Source organism: Canis lupus, chromosome 15 (genome assembly GCF_048164855.1).
Source record: "Canis lupus baileyi chromosome 15, mCanLup2.hap1, whole genome shotgun sequence".
Classification (NCBI taxonomy): Eukaryota; Metazoa; Chordata; class Mammalia; order Carnivora; family Canidae; genus Canis; species Canis lupus.
In genome coordinates, this window is record NC_132852.1 from 31189483 (window position 1) to 31204572 (window position 15090).

General features: G+C 36.8%; 1 long non-coding RNA gene across 1 annotated transcript in view; it reads left to right on the plus strand.

Moving 5' to 3' along the window:
- Positions 1-14590: 14590 nt before the first annotated feature.
- The window catches only part of LOC140605513 (uncharacterized), a 29621-nt gene continuing 29121 nt past the window's right edge, over positions 14591-15090 (plus strand). The window contains exon 1 of the long non-coding RNA XR_012008169.1: positions 14591-14658. This is a non-coding gene — a long non-coding RNA (uncharacterized lncRNA). The remainder of the gene's footprint in view (positions 14659-15090) is intronic.

The following is a 15090-nucleotide window of genomic DNA, read 5'->3' on the forward strand; positions in this document are numbered from 1 at the left end:
TTTCCATTTCTGGAAGACATCCACATTGCCCTGCTCATGGCTTCTTCCACCATTTTCGAAGCCAGCCGTGGCTAGTTGATTCTTTTGTCATATTGGATCAGTTTTCAATCTGTCATTGACCCTTCTGTCTCCTGTGTCTTCTTTTAAGGACCCTCATGATTATGTTGGGCCCAGCGAGATAATCTGTACAAATCTACTGATTTTTAAAGTCAGCTGATTAGCAACCTAATTCCCCTTTGCCAAATAACATAGCAGATTCACAGATTTCAGTAATTAGGTTATGGCTATCCTGGAAGGAGGGTGTTATTTTGCCTGCCACAAATATAATAAAATGTGCCTTTTAAAGAATTTACTATATAATTTCTGATGCAATTACTAGGGTTATTTTATTTTATTTTTTAAAAAATTTTTATTTATTTATGATAGTCACACACAGAGAGAGAGAGAGAGAGAGAGAGAGGGGGGGGGGCAGGGATCCCTGGGTGGCGCAGCGGTTTGGCGCCTGCCTTTGGCCCAGGGCGCGATCCTGGAGACCCGGGATCGAATCCCATGTCGGACTCCCGGTGCATGGAGCCTGCTTCTCCCTCTCCCTCTCTCTCTCTCTCTCTGTGACTATCATAAATAAATAATAATTAAAAAAATAAAAAATAAATAAAAAATAAAAAAAAAAAAAGAGAGAGAGAGGCAGAGACATAGGCAGAGGGAGAAGCAGGCTCCATGCACCGGGAGCCCGACGTGGGATTCGATCCCGGGTCTCCAAGATCGCGCCCCAGGCCAAAGGCAGGCGCTAAACCGCTGCGCCACCCAGGGATCCCTAGGGTTATTTTAATAGGCAGATAATATATGAATTTCTTCTCTTTATAAAAAACAACTCCCCCCCACACCTACATTTATTTATTTACCAGTGTGTATGTGTGTGTGTGTCTGTGTCTGTGTCTGTGTCTGTGTGTGTCTGTGTGTCCCTAAATTCCACTCTCCCCAGGGGTAACTAATCTGCTTAAGAGTTTAGCATAAGTCTTAGTAGAGTTTTTAAAATTCATTCTGGGGAGCTTGAGTGGCTCAGTCAGTTAAGCATCTGACTCTTGATTTCAGCTCAGGTTCTGATCTGAGGGTCATGAGATTAAGCCCTGTATTAGGCTCCACACTCAGTGGGAAGTCTGCTCTAGATTTTCTTCCTCTACCTCCCACACCCTTCTGGTACATATGCACACTCTCTCTCTCTCTCACTCTCAAATAAATAAATCTAAAAAAAAATTCATTTTCAAACATATAAATGTGTATTTATACATTATACACATATATTTAACATAAAATGGAATTATGACATATCATTTTATGTTAGACATTTCAAATAGTTATTCTCCTTGATTAAGTGTATCTCTACCTTATTCCTTATTCTGTGCTGTTTTATAATAGGAGTATACTATAATTTATAAGTCACATTCCTTCACAGTCAATTTTAAGGTTTATATAAATTTTGTTGTTATAAACAATGCCACAATGGGCATCTTTGGGTACCCTTGTAAATGTATCTCTGGAAGAGATTTCTTAGAATATAAGTCAACGTAGTAGTTTTAAAACATTATTCAAATTATTTAAAATAGTCATACATATGTTTCCCATAAATGCATAAATACAATCAAATCATATGTTCCCTGTTCTCTCTCTTCTGCCCATAGCTACACTCCAGTCTCTAAGGTAACTTTCCAGTATTAATACTGGTAACCGATTCCACCTCCAGTCTGCTGCCAGGCTTATAGGTATATTGTATAATATAATTCACTGTTACTTTAACTTATGTTTCCTTGATCATCAGAGCAATGGCTTTCCTTATGATTATTGATCATTTAAATTTGCTTTTTCATAAATTATTCATATTGCTTCTATTGGATTGGTTATCTTTTCATTATCAGTGTGTAAGTGTTCTTTATTATAGAGACTAATCATGTGTCATCTGTGTTACTAATATATTTTCCCAACCTATCAATTTTTTATTGATCTAGTTTCTAATGTGTCCTGCAGTATTTTTTTTTTCACTTTTATGTAGTTAGGATGCCTATTCTTATAGAGCTCCTGAGTTTCTAGTTTCATAAAGGAGGTGTCTTATGACTTAGGTTGCTCATATGGATTTCTAATGCTCATAAAATTTTAGATTATTATTTCATAATCCTTTCTGGAGGTTATTTTTATATATGATATAAAATAAAGTTATTAATATATTTTCTATGATTGTGTACAACTAGCTGTATTGCCATTTATTAAATAATATACCCTTAAACTTCTAAATTAAACTATAATATTTGTCATATATTAAATTAAAAAAATGGCAGGATCCACTTTTGGATTTTCTATTGTCTTCTGATATATTTGTCTATGGCTCTATTAACACTACAGTTATATTATTTTAATGTTTTATGCTATGTTCTGATTTCTGATGACTTCCATTTGCTCTCCTTGCTAATCTTGGGCATGCATCTTTCCTTAAAATCATTAAGATCATTTTTTAAATTCAATTCAAAACAAATAATAAGAATAAAAGCAAATGAATAATATACCAACATCCTGTTGGGAGTCCAAGGTAATTGTATTTGTATTAAACATAATTATGTTAAATGTAATTGCATTAAGTGTACTGTATTAAATTAATATATTTTAGGAAAGATATTTCTTTTCTTCCTCTCTTTTAGCAACCTTCAAATTGTAGCTAGGTACATGGCTATCTGGAATAAAGCCTGTAATAATCTTTGCAAATGGGTAAACTGTGTGCTTAAATTCTGGTAATATTCCCATTACCCTCTGCTAGTAGCATTGCCAGGAAACTTGCAATAGAAACAGTAGCATACCCAGCACCTTGCCTGGACAGGGTAAAATGGGTGGTGGAAAAAAAAGTAGCTGTGATAATCAATTTAGACCTTGAGACTGGCTCTAGAAATAGGGACTTTTGAGCCTATGTTTTTATGTTCATTGTTTCTTTATCCCCTTTTTTCCTACTAATTTATTTAAGAACACAGTAGTAAGATTGCATCCAAGTTTATATCACTATGCGGTGACACAAAAACTATTAGGATTTTGTCTAGCCCCCAAATAAGGGACACAAATTTGTCACTTGGGAAAGGGGCAGAGATGCTAAGGAGCATGTGGTGTGGACTTTACTTTGCTGGACATGTTCTATCTAACCGTCTATATCCCATTCCACCTTATTCCCCCCCACCCCGAAGGCTGACATATATGTAATATACCAATAAGCATCTTCACATCCAGCTTCCTCTTTGGTTCACTCTGTGGCAGACACTATCAGGAGATTAGGGGAGAGAAGAGAATGAGTTCTGAGCTTATGTTCTCCAGGTTCTTTCCATGCTCACTTTTCTTGAATTGGCTGCATGCCTCCACTGAAGATCACAACTCCCGCCAGATAGCTCTTTCTATAAGGCTTCTCCTGAAGTTTTACTATCTACTCCCTCCCTTTGGTACTCGGTGTGGTCATGGCCTTCTGCCATTGCAAGCGCCATCATTTGTCCATTTCTCTGATGGTCACACATTTTATGAAAATCTCCTTAATTACCCAGTTTGAGTATGTTACTGATTCTATTGCAAGTTCCTGGCAATGCACTAAATTTGCCATATAGTGTGCTCAACCTCAGTGGACCTTGGTGTCTCCAAAAATAGAATCCTTGTGAATATCTTTTTTTTTAAAAAATATTTTATTTATTTATTCATGAGAGACAGAGAGAGAGAGAGAGAGAGGCAGAGACATAGGCAGAGGGAGAAGCAGGCTCCATGCGGGGAGCCCAACATGGGACTCGATCCCGGGTCTCCAGGATCAGCCCTGGGCTGAAGGTGGCACTAAACCACTGAGCCACCCAGGCTGCCCTCCTTGTATCTTATCCTGTCCTGAAAGTCTTGCTTTGGTTGGTATTGCTGAATAACAAATTAACACAATCTTAGGAGCTTACAGTGGTAGGCTGAATTCTATAATGGCCTTCCAGATTCTTATTGCCTCAGATATACATCCTGTAGAAACCCCTGCTCTTGAGTTTCTACAAGATATATCTGAAGGAATAGGAATCTTAAGTTTTGGAAAAATTTGTGGATATAATGGGATATCTGTCCCTTGGTTAGGTCACTTTATTTGCAAAGGTAATGGCATAGTTACTCATGTAATTACATTATATTATTTTGGACTCTGTGATAGCCCACTGGAGAGAGATCTCTGCTGGCTTTGAGGAAGTAGCTGTCATGTTATGAGAGGGCCATGTGGGTGGTACCTGAGGCTCCACATTCACAGGAGTTTAAAAGTCACCCATTTGTTATCTCATATTTCTCTAGGTCAGAAATCTGAGCTCAACATAACTGGGTCCTCTGCTCAAAGGCTCATCAAGTTGAAATCAAGGCACCAGCTGACTGATTTATCATCTGGAGGTTAGAATACTCTTCCAAGTTTATTTAGGTTATTGGCAGAATTTAATTCCTCGTGGCCAAAGGCCCAAGCTCTTTTCTTGCTGGCTATTGGCTGGGTGGTGGTCACTCTCAGCTCCTAGAGACTGTCTTCAGGTACCAGCCACATGGCCCTCTCATAACATGACAGCTACTTCCTCAAAGCCAGCAGAGATCTCTCCAGTGGGCTATCACAGAGTCCAAAATAATATAATGTAATTACATGAGTAACTATGCCATTACCTTTGCAAATAAAGTGACCTAACCAAGGGACAGATATCCCATTATATCCACAAATTTTTCCAAAACTTAAGATTCCAATTCCTTCAGATATATCTTGTAGAAACTCAAGAGCAGGAATTTCTACAGGATGTATAGCTGAGGCAATAAGAATCTGGAAGGCCCTTATAGAATTCAGCCTACCACTGTTGTGGAGGATTTAGGGTGTCTGAGTAATTCAAATACTCTCGTTAACTTCCTTCATTACTGTACCCTCACTATCTGAGACATCCATGCCTCAATTTTACAACCTTATGGGGATTCTTTTATATAAAATGGCTTGCCAATAGGCTTTCCCAACTGTTGGCTTCCATTCGGTTATCTTGGGTCTGATAAGATTTAGTGATTTAGTTTCTCAGTATGAATTCTCAAATCTCCTGCCTGGAGCAGGGTGGGAGGAGGGAAGTTTAAACTAAAAGTGGCTATTCTGAAGCTTCTTGGGGAAAAAAATCTGAAGACTTTTACCATCAAATATATAGACTATCTCTTAATTTTTCTGTCTTCAGGCTAGCACCTTACCTGTATTGTCTTCTGCCTGTAACTCCAATTCCAGGGTCTCTTGGTCTTTTTTTTTTTTTTTTTTTTCTGGAGAAAGACCCTCTTGTCTCCTATTAATAGAGTGCTGGAGTGGTTGCCTCTCTGCTTCAGTGGTGTTGGGAATCTGGGCTTTCAACTGCTCTCCTACAGTCTACACCAGACTCATCTTGTTAATGCCCCACTTGCCTATTCCCCTTCAATCCTCCTAGTGTCTCTAGCTTCTCTCAGCTTTGGAAGGATTTTATGAGGAAAACCTACCTGTTTATCTTCACCATTATATGTTTAATAATTGTCTTCCCTGATAACTCATTTGCCATTCCTTACAAACAACTTTCGATTGTCATCATCATGCTTCAGAGTTACAGATATCTCCTTTTCACTGAATAGAAAACTTTTGTTTCCCTGTCTTTCATGATTGTTGTTTGAGGGTGAGTGATTCTCAAGAAGAAAGGGGACACATGTCTTTATTGTACCATGGAAACCAAAGGTCAGTGTTCTCATAATTATGATTATGGTCATTATTTTACAATAAAGTTTACAGGTCATGGTATCCGCTTGGGGAGTTTGGATTCATTTTATGGAGAGAAGGTTTCAGCCCATTGTCCCTGAAGGGATAAAAGAGCTAACAGTGTGGCCCACAAGCAGAAGTGAAACTGAGAATGTGCCTGAATTACCTGTGTTGGCTTAGTAGTAGACCTGTGCTCTGTGTTGAAGAAAATCACCTTGTTAAGTCGGTGTAGTCCATTTAAGTTGAGGGAGTAAAGATGAGATGGTTTCTGCCTCCAGATAATTCATGTCAGCAACAGACCTACTGGCAACCTTTGTGTGCTTCAAATATCTTTTTTTTTTTTTTTAATGCAAGGAGTAAACACAATGGAAAACATAAACAACATTTGAATAATTCCCATTAAAGAATTCCAACGGGGCTAGTCATTTTTGTCCAATATAAAACTATTAGTTCATTTGGCCTATTGATAGAATGATGAAACATTTAGATCTATTGGAAAGATTGTGCAAGCTTCTAAGACATCCATCATAGGAGATATTTGGATGAAAAGGACACAGGAGACTTCAAGGAACTCACAGATGGTAATATTAACCAAGATACATCTTGTCTCTTAGTTTTAGTGGAGAGATAGATGAAAGAGTAGTAAGGGCTGGAATGAAACATAGTGGATCTTCTATTTGGCTGCATATTTTTTTAAAAATATGAAGATTCCGTATACACACATATGTATGTGCACCTGTACAAACACACACACTGATACCTCACATCACCCCGGGGTGATGCAGAACCTCTGGGTGTAGAGCTTGGGCTCTAGAACTTGAAAATGCTTCTTAGATAATTTTAAAGTTGAGATTCATTAAACTAAGATTGTAGATAACTTTGGCAGAAGATGAAGTTGGGAGAAGTAGTTACTTTTTTTTCTTTTTGTATTGATAGCTCATTTTATCATTTCCAAGAAAACCATTGAAAAACCTTGAGACATTCCCGGCTCCCTGTAGCCTTCCTTTCTGGACAGCAGAGGCAGGCGATTGGTTCTGTCACTGAATTTCTGTCTCTTCACATAGAGAAAAAAAAAGAGTCAAAAGCCTCCGCTTTTGAGCCAAGGCTGGGTCAATTAGCATTAGAAAATTTTTCTCTGTTTTAAAAGGTAGAGTTCCCCCTGCTTCCCCTGCAAGCCCATCCTCCCATTTTAATCAAACCACCGATTGCCATGTCATCAATTTAATCACAGGTTTCCTTTTGAAAGGTTTGCTGCTGAGGAATTAGTTTCCAGGGTCACTGAACTCCTGTGAGCAGCCTCACCTCTGAAGCCAAAGAGAGAACTCATTTGGAATTCAGAGGCTTACCTGCTCAGATCTCCGCTGTAAACCCTAGGATGTAGTCCTGCTACGAAAACATTGCTCAGAAATAAAGTTATGAGGGCTTGACTGGCCCCTGTGAAGGTATTGAGTTCAGTTCTTATTTTTAATCATGTTTTAAGAGAGGATCTCTTTTCATTCCTTGTAATAAAACCTGTCTTTCATTTTGAAAGACAAACCAAGACAAGAACAAAACAGAGTGTCATCAGTTCTTTGGGTGGTTTATGTCTCACATGGACATATTTCAGAAACATGGATACGAAAATGAGCATTTTTCTATTAGTGCAAATTAATTCCAAGGAAAATTTCCCCCTTCCATTGTCAAGGAGAAGAAAGTCAAAATGATTCCATCTTGCTCAAGTATCTTCTGTCTGCATATCACTGTTTTCTGGTCATTCTGTTTGCTTTTAACTTGCATAAGCAGATAATAATATGTTTATTATAGCCTCTGAAAAGCCAGGCATAAGCTGATCTGGATTCCATTCTATATCACAAATAAATACGACAATGGTCCTCCTGAAAAATTGTCTCAAACCCTTCACTACAAATGACAATGAAGGAAACTAGAAGAACACAGATGGAATTCTGAATCCCAAGTGGGTTTTTCAGCATCAGTGTAGACAGGTGTCAAAAAAATCAATTATATTTGATTTATAATTTTAAGATAAATATGGAATGCTTAAATGCCAGTTTAACCAGCCCCTTTTGTCTGAAATAATATTGCAGATGTATTTCACTTCTTTCCTCCTTGACTCTCAAACATTCTATAAGTTATAGGTAGATATGTTTCCCAGAGAAACAGTGAAAGAGACCAGAAGGGGGGTAACGAATGTTACTAATTCTTCAGTGATATTGGAAACTATTTGAATTTAGGATAGTGACACATATATCCCTTCAACATACTATTAGGCATTTTCCAGGTTTTAAGTGAAATATTCGGCATTGGAATAGTGAGCTATCATATGATAATGCCTCTGTTTCAAATTTCTTTATAAAAAAGGGAGAGAAACTGAACCTTGAAAGGCATATATTTATATTATCTCAGGAAAGGAAACAATTTCTATAAAACTGACTACTCACAAAATTTTCTAATTTGAAAAAGGGTTTTGAAACACTTTGGTGCACTTTAATATTTTTACAAAGTTGAGGAAGACATCCTTCAGGGATGGAATACGTGCATTTTAGATTCTCACCCAAGAAAAAGAGTTAGTGCTTTCCTTTGTTTTCTTATTCTTTAAGGAGAATCTAAGGGAGCAACACATCTTTTTTTCTTAGAATCTTGACTGATCCTAATTCACAAACATTCAGTCTATGGAATCTGGGACTGTGTTTGTGCTTTGCTTTACCTGGATTGCAGTGAGCTTTTCTAAAATAAATTAGATCTTTGTCTCCCTTCTTTCCTGGACCTGGAGGCATTTCTATGGGTTCTTGGATCATTCTTGTCTCCTGTTAGCCTGAGATGCTCTACATATAACTTTGGTGACTCCATCAACTATAGTACTCTGTGACAGCATGGAGTTAATTTAGTTTTGATATTATCTCACTAATAATTTATTCACTTTTGCAATTTGAAGACATAGTAATAAGAAAGACACTGCCTGACCTCAGTACGTTTACACACTAGCAGGCAACAATTTAATAAATGATTTTAACAAAGTTATTTAAAAGAAAATCTGTAAATAGCAAGATAGCACAAGGATCAAAGGTAAATCATTCTGTTCAAGAGAATTAGAAATGAACATTTCAACTAGACATCATTTGATGGCAGCTCTCATCTTAGATGTGATAAGAAAGGCATTTCTGGAAATACGTGGCTCTGAAGAGCTTGTTTCATGGTGAGGATGAGATTATTGGAGATGATGGAGTTACCAAGTCTATATTCCCTTCCCTGAATTCGTGAGAGAGTTCAACAAAGAGACTGCTACACAGAGCATCCCATTTTTTTTTTCATTTTGAACTTTAATAATCACAAATCAGGCAATAATCAAGTATGAAGAGATAAACAAATGAAAAACCTGTAGAATAGAACCAGGCTACTAAACAACACAACTCTGAATGAGCAAGATGACCTTGGATATGCCTTTGCTCTGTTCACCCTAAGACTCCATTCTGAGCTGTGAGGCAGGACAGACCAAGTACTGCAACATCTGTCTCTTCACCCGTGCTGATCCACAAACTGAAACGATGCTTACACCAGAGTTCTCCCAGAGTTTGGGATAACCTAGCATAAATATTTCAAGACAGCTTTGATTCCTTTGTAAATGTAGGTAGAATACATTTTTTTTCCCTTGTGGGATGTGCTTTATGAAACATGAACCTTTCTATGCCAGATTTCCATCTTCCCACCAACTCTCTTCTGCCTAAAATTAGATACCTAAAGAAATAACCCTTTAATTTAGAGAAATTCATTACATGTTGATGTACATATGTCTCAAAACATAGATTCTACTAAGTTTCATCAGTCATTTACATATCAGTGTGAATTGGTTTAATCAGATATTTTACTCAGAGTAATATTTATTTAATTATTATGTTTTTTAAAGATTTATTTATTTTTTTTGAGAGAGAAAAAGAGCATGTGAATGAGTTGGGGGAGGGGCAGAGGGAAAGAGACTGTCAAGCAAACTCTCCACTGAGTACAGAGCTGGACACAGGGCTTGATCCCATGATCCTAGGATCATGACCTAAGACAAAAATCAAGAGTCAGACACTTAACTGACTGAGCCACCCAGCTGCCCCTACTCAGAGTATTACTTAATGAGAAGGAAAAGGAAGTAAGAAGTAATATTTGTTAGGATTAAGCATGTAAATACATTATTTCAAGGACTCTAGTAACCTAATGAAAGATATCAATATCATTATTGAGAAGGACTCTAGAGTTCAAACAAGTTATTCTAAGTAGTAAAAGAAATGATATATATCCAGTTCCGTGTGAATACAAATTAAATACACTTGTAGGAGAGAAGAGTGGAAGAGAAAGAGAAGGGCAAAGAGAAGAGGAAAAGGAAGGAGCAGTGATTGGTGTTGCCTTATTTTCCTCCATAGTCTGTATGTATACAAAAAACCTTGTTGTTTAGAGCAGCCTTGGACAGAAGACGTAGTTGAAATTTACTTCTGTGCAATAGAACTGAAAAGAAACAGTGACAGCTGCTGTGTTGATTATATATGGTGTGATCCGGATATTTTTTAAGGGGATAAACTTGAATAACTAAGGCAAAACAAAACAAAATAGCAAACAGCAACAAAACTTGTTCTACCTTACTATTCACAATCTCTTCTCTCCAACAATGTATGAAGCAAAAGGAACAGTCACAGGTTAGCATTTGGGGGACTGTAAAAATGTGAATGGTAGTTGAATTATATTACGCAGAGGCACAATAGGTAGGCAGTGGCTTGAGTTACCATGCATCTACACTTAAACAATAAGAAACTGTTTTGAATGAAGCTGTAATGGTTCTTAAAAATAAAATTTGAGGAATATATTTACATTGTTTTATCAGATTATGGTCATGTAGTGGAAAGACCTCCAAAATACTATATTAATATCATTGCAATCACTGAACTGGCTTTTCTCAGCACGTTGTATATGTGCATCTGGTGGTATGGGAGATGATTTGGTTTTGGTGGTTATATATTAATATATATTAATTAAGAAGGGTACATTATTTCATTAAATAATACAAGATGTCTTTGATTTAAAGGGAATATTACATAAGGTGAGGCAAGTTCATTTATGTATTGAATGTGTGAGCTGATCAAAAAATATTATTAGTACTTGTATAGGTAGTATCCAGATGTAACAAAAATCATGAGAGTGATACATTAATGAAATTTAGAAAACACACACACACATGCACATACCAGGTAATAAACTATAGGAGGTCAAATCAGGGAACTTAGAAGCCTTTGTCTTATCCATACTTCCAGCCCCTTGTGAAAAATGTAGCACAAAGTAGGTGTTCAAAAAATATCAAATAATTCAATACTAAATGAAATTTTAAAAACCACATTTACCTATATTGTGTGTTTGAGGAATTATTTATTCCTTCTGAACTGTCAAAGATAAAAATATATAAAATTTATAAAAAGAAATTATAGCAATTACTGTCCTCTAATCCCACAAGGCTATTTATTGTAAAATGCAAATACAATGATATAAATATAAGGGCTTTGTAAACTGCTGAATATCATACAAATTCAAGGTAATTTTATATTAAGTTCTTAATCCTCATGTCATAGATTGATAATATAGATGAATAGATTACCATTGTCCTTAGTGTTGGGAACTATGCTCGTATCATTAAAAAGTTTAGTGTTCCTAGGACATGTTGAACATTTTTTTGTAAGTGCTACAAGAAATAGAAATATGTGACACAATTTTGTTTCCCATACTCTGATTTGGTGACCAGTGTTTTACCAAACCCTTAAGTAGTTGGACAGTTTCAGAAGAGAACTTTAACTTTAGTACCTATACACATATGTATATGTGTATGTACAAAAATGAAATACATGATTAGCTACGAACATTAGAAGTCCTCCAGTCCTCATAATTCTTCATAATGTCATCATGAAAACTTTCCATGTGCCACCAGAATTGTCTTGATCAGTCAGCCTTGGCGTGATACATGAGTAAGGGCCACAAGTATATTTTGCCACTCTTCTCATTGAGAAGTAGATTCTAATTCCATTTCCCTTGAAACAGAAATGATAGTAGTGAATACTTTTGACCAACAGAATATGAGGGAAGTGACATCCAGTTTCTGAATCCAGGCTTTGGAGACCTGTTTCCACATCCTGTTCGTAAGAGAACTTTCTCTGGAAGCGCTGAACCACCAGGTAAGAACTCTGATTCCCCTGGGACTGTCATTCTGGAGAGACTACTTGCAAATGCTCTGATAGAGAATCTAGCTGAGCCAAGCCTTCCAGCCATCCCTGACAAGGCTCCAGACTTAAAGAGTTGAAGTTGCCTTAGCCCATCTAGATCACACTATCTGTCAGTTGAATATTGAGGTCTTTCTATGTGTTGTTAACACATAGAACTGACAGTTGTCCAACTCCTGGCCCATGAAACTATGAAATGTAATCCAGAGGTTGTTTTATGAAGTAGTGAGTGTAGTTTGTTATATCCTAATAGATAACCAGAATACCTGGCTTATAGTCAGGAGATCTCATTCATCTCTACCGTAATAATTCAATATAATTTGTCTGTTATGTGTATTTGCTGAAATTTTCTTTTTCATGTTTCTTAAATCCCTAATTCATACAAATAAAACAATGGACAATTGAAAAATAAAAGTAGTAAATAGCTATTTTAGTGGAAATATTACAACTTCAAAAATACCAATATGAATATTGATGAAAATTTTAGTACAAACATGGGATGTATTTTTTTAAGTACTGAGACAAATGAGGCTGTATGATTTTTAAGCAACAACAACAAAAATAATAAAATTGAGAAAGTATAAATTTAAATATTTTAAAATTCAGACCAGTCTATCTGCTGTTAAGAAATTTAGTCAAATGGTAGTGCAAAATTTATGGAGTCTTTTATGTCATTTTCAAACAAAACAAAGTAACCTCTTCAGCAATCCAAATGACTTGTTTTAACAAGTGCAGAACAGTTTTCAAGTAAAAATTGATGTCAACAAGGCACCATTCAAAGTTGTTCTTTCCTAACAAAACTGAAGTATAACTCACAATAAAACAAAGAAGCTTATAAAATCAACTGACAAGTTACTAACAAATATGGACACATCTGGATTTAAACAGTGTGGTTGCTCCCAGAAAGAGATTAAGAAGCAATGGCTAAAATATTCTGTTGTTATACAGATGTCTTTACATTAAAGTTGCCTAATATTTCTCCCTGGAATTACATTTTATCTAGCGTCCACTATTTCAATGTATTTACCTCTTTAGATAAAAACCAGGAAATTAAATGATTAAAGTCTCAATATTCTTTTTTTTTTAAGATTTATTTATTTATTTACTTACTTACTTATTTTTTTATTTGAGGGGGCGAGAGCACTCAGGAGGCAGGGCAGAGAAAGAGAGAAGGAGAGGGAGGATCTCAGGCAGAGTTTGTGCTGAGCATGGAGTCCGTCGCAGGGCTTGATCCCACAACTGTGAGATCATGCCCTGAGCTGAAATCAAGAGTTGGATACTTAACTGACTGAGCCACCCAGGTGTCCCACAGTCCCAATATTCTTTTCATAAAACAATATTTACTTAGAAAGTGCTTCCAGTACTAAAGCAATTGGTCAGACCTTTGAATTACTTCCCTCACAGCTGAATTTGAAGCATATCTTGCAAGCAGCACAACAATAGCTAGGGGATGGACCTGTGGAGAGAATGGGGAATTAAGAATCATAAGGCCTGGATGCTATATCCAGTTCTGTCATTAATAGGATGAATTTGGATGGCAATGATTGTGATAATGAGCATGAGGCTGATAATTGTCTTTGTCCCAAATCTAAGAAGGTTGAGATCGGGCTTGAAGATATTGAATCTAAAGACCATGGACTCTGCTTAAGTTCAGTACGCAAGGATTATTAAGCATCAAATAAAGACATGGGTTCTGGAAATGGCTGGTGGTGATAGTTACACAACAGTGTAAATGTACTTAATGCCACTGAGTTGTCCACTCAAAAATGGTAAATTTTATGTTAGGTATATTTTACCACAATAAAATTTTAAAAGGGCATGAGCAAAGAATACACCTAAACATGTCTGTCTCTCAAGCATTATGGGAATTCCTATTCTTTATGAGAATATAATCAGGGTGGACCCTCAGCTGTATTTAGCACCCTGTCTGGCATGAGAAATCTGCCATGCCTGAAAAACCCTCCAAAAGAGCATCATGATTTTCATCCTCCCCCCTGCAGAAGAGACATATCAATGCCCAGGCAGCACTTCTACCAGGTAAGACAATAGATTTGCCACCACTTCAGTCATCAGGTCCCCAAGGCCTAATGTCCTAATAATGAGGCCTGAAATGTCTTGCTGTGCCAATGTTATGAAGCTCTTTTTCCATATCTCTGCTGCACATTAAGAAACTTCATTTTGCTATGTCTATGTTGTAGAACCTGGGAAGTTTCCCCCCCTTTTTTTTTCTTTTTAATGTCAGTTTTGTCCATAGTTAAGCATGGTTATCTACAATAAAATAAAACCACCACAACAGAATTTAGTTTGTTCCATTTCCTGGTATTCTCCTGTGTGAAGGGAGCTTCATATTAGGACACTTGAGGTCCTCATTGTCTCTTTACTCCTTTCTGAGAGAAATAACTTAATCAGATTATTGTATTTGGAAAGAAAAATAAATAATGCATAGCCAGCCTCATCCTGGTTCCTTCTTAGAAACAGCTTTGCTCACACAAATTATGTCTTCTGTTCCTCCATATTGTACATTTTATAGGGATCTGCCTCAATGTGGGGAGATGCCTGAGATTGGGTGAATCTGTCTGGTTTCAGGTTTAATGTGAAGAAGCACATTTGCCTGTATATATGACCAATATTCTCCAATTTCAGCTTTTTTAGTAAATAAAGGTGAGATTTTTGTCCTTGGCCCAACTACCTTTCCTCATTCTATTTAGTTCACTTCCCAGCTAGTTTAGAACTTAGTTGGGCAAGGGGGATACTTTACTGAACTTATCAACACATCCTGGTATCTGCTGCACAGACTGGCGAGTTTGAAAAAGAGGCAATGAGTAAAATGTGGGAGACCATAACATATGGGGTATAATTGAGGCTTTTTGCAAACCTGGAGCAAGTAGGTTGGGCTTTGAAATGCTTTTTTGAAATACATTGGGTATTCAGTAGATGATGTGTAGAACTTTCCCTTCTTGGACAAAGGCACACAGACATTAGCAAAAACACAGGCCTCCATAAGAGTGATGGCATTACTGAAGGTGTTAGTCATTTGAACAGCGAGCCTTAGCAAAGAATTGAGCATCAGCAAAGATTGAGGAGTGTAGATCT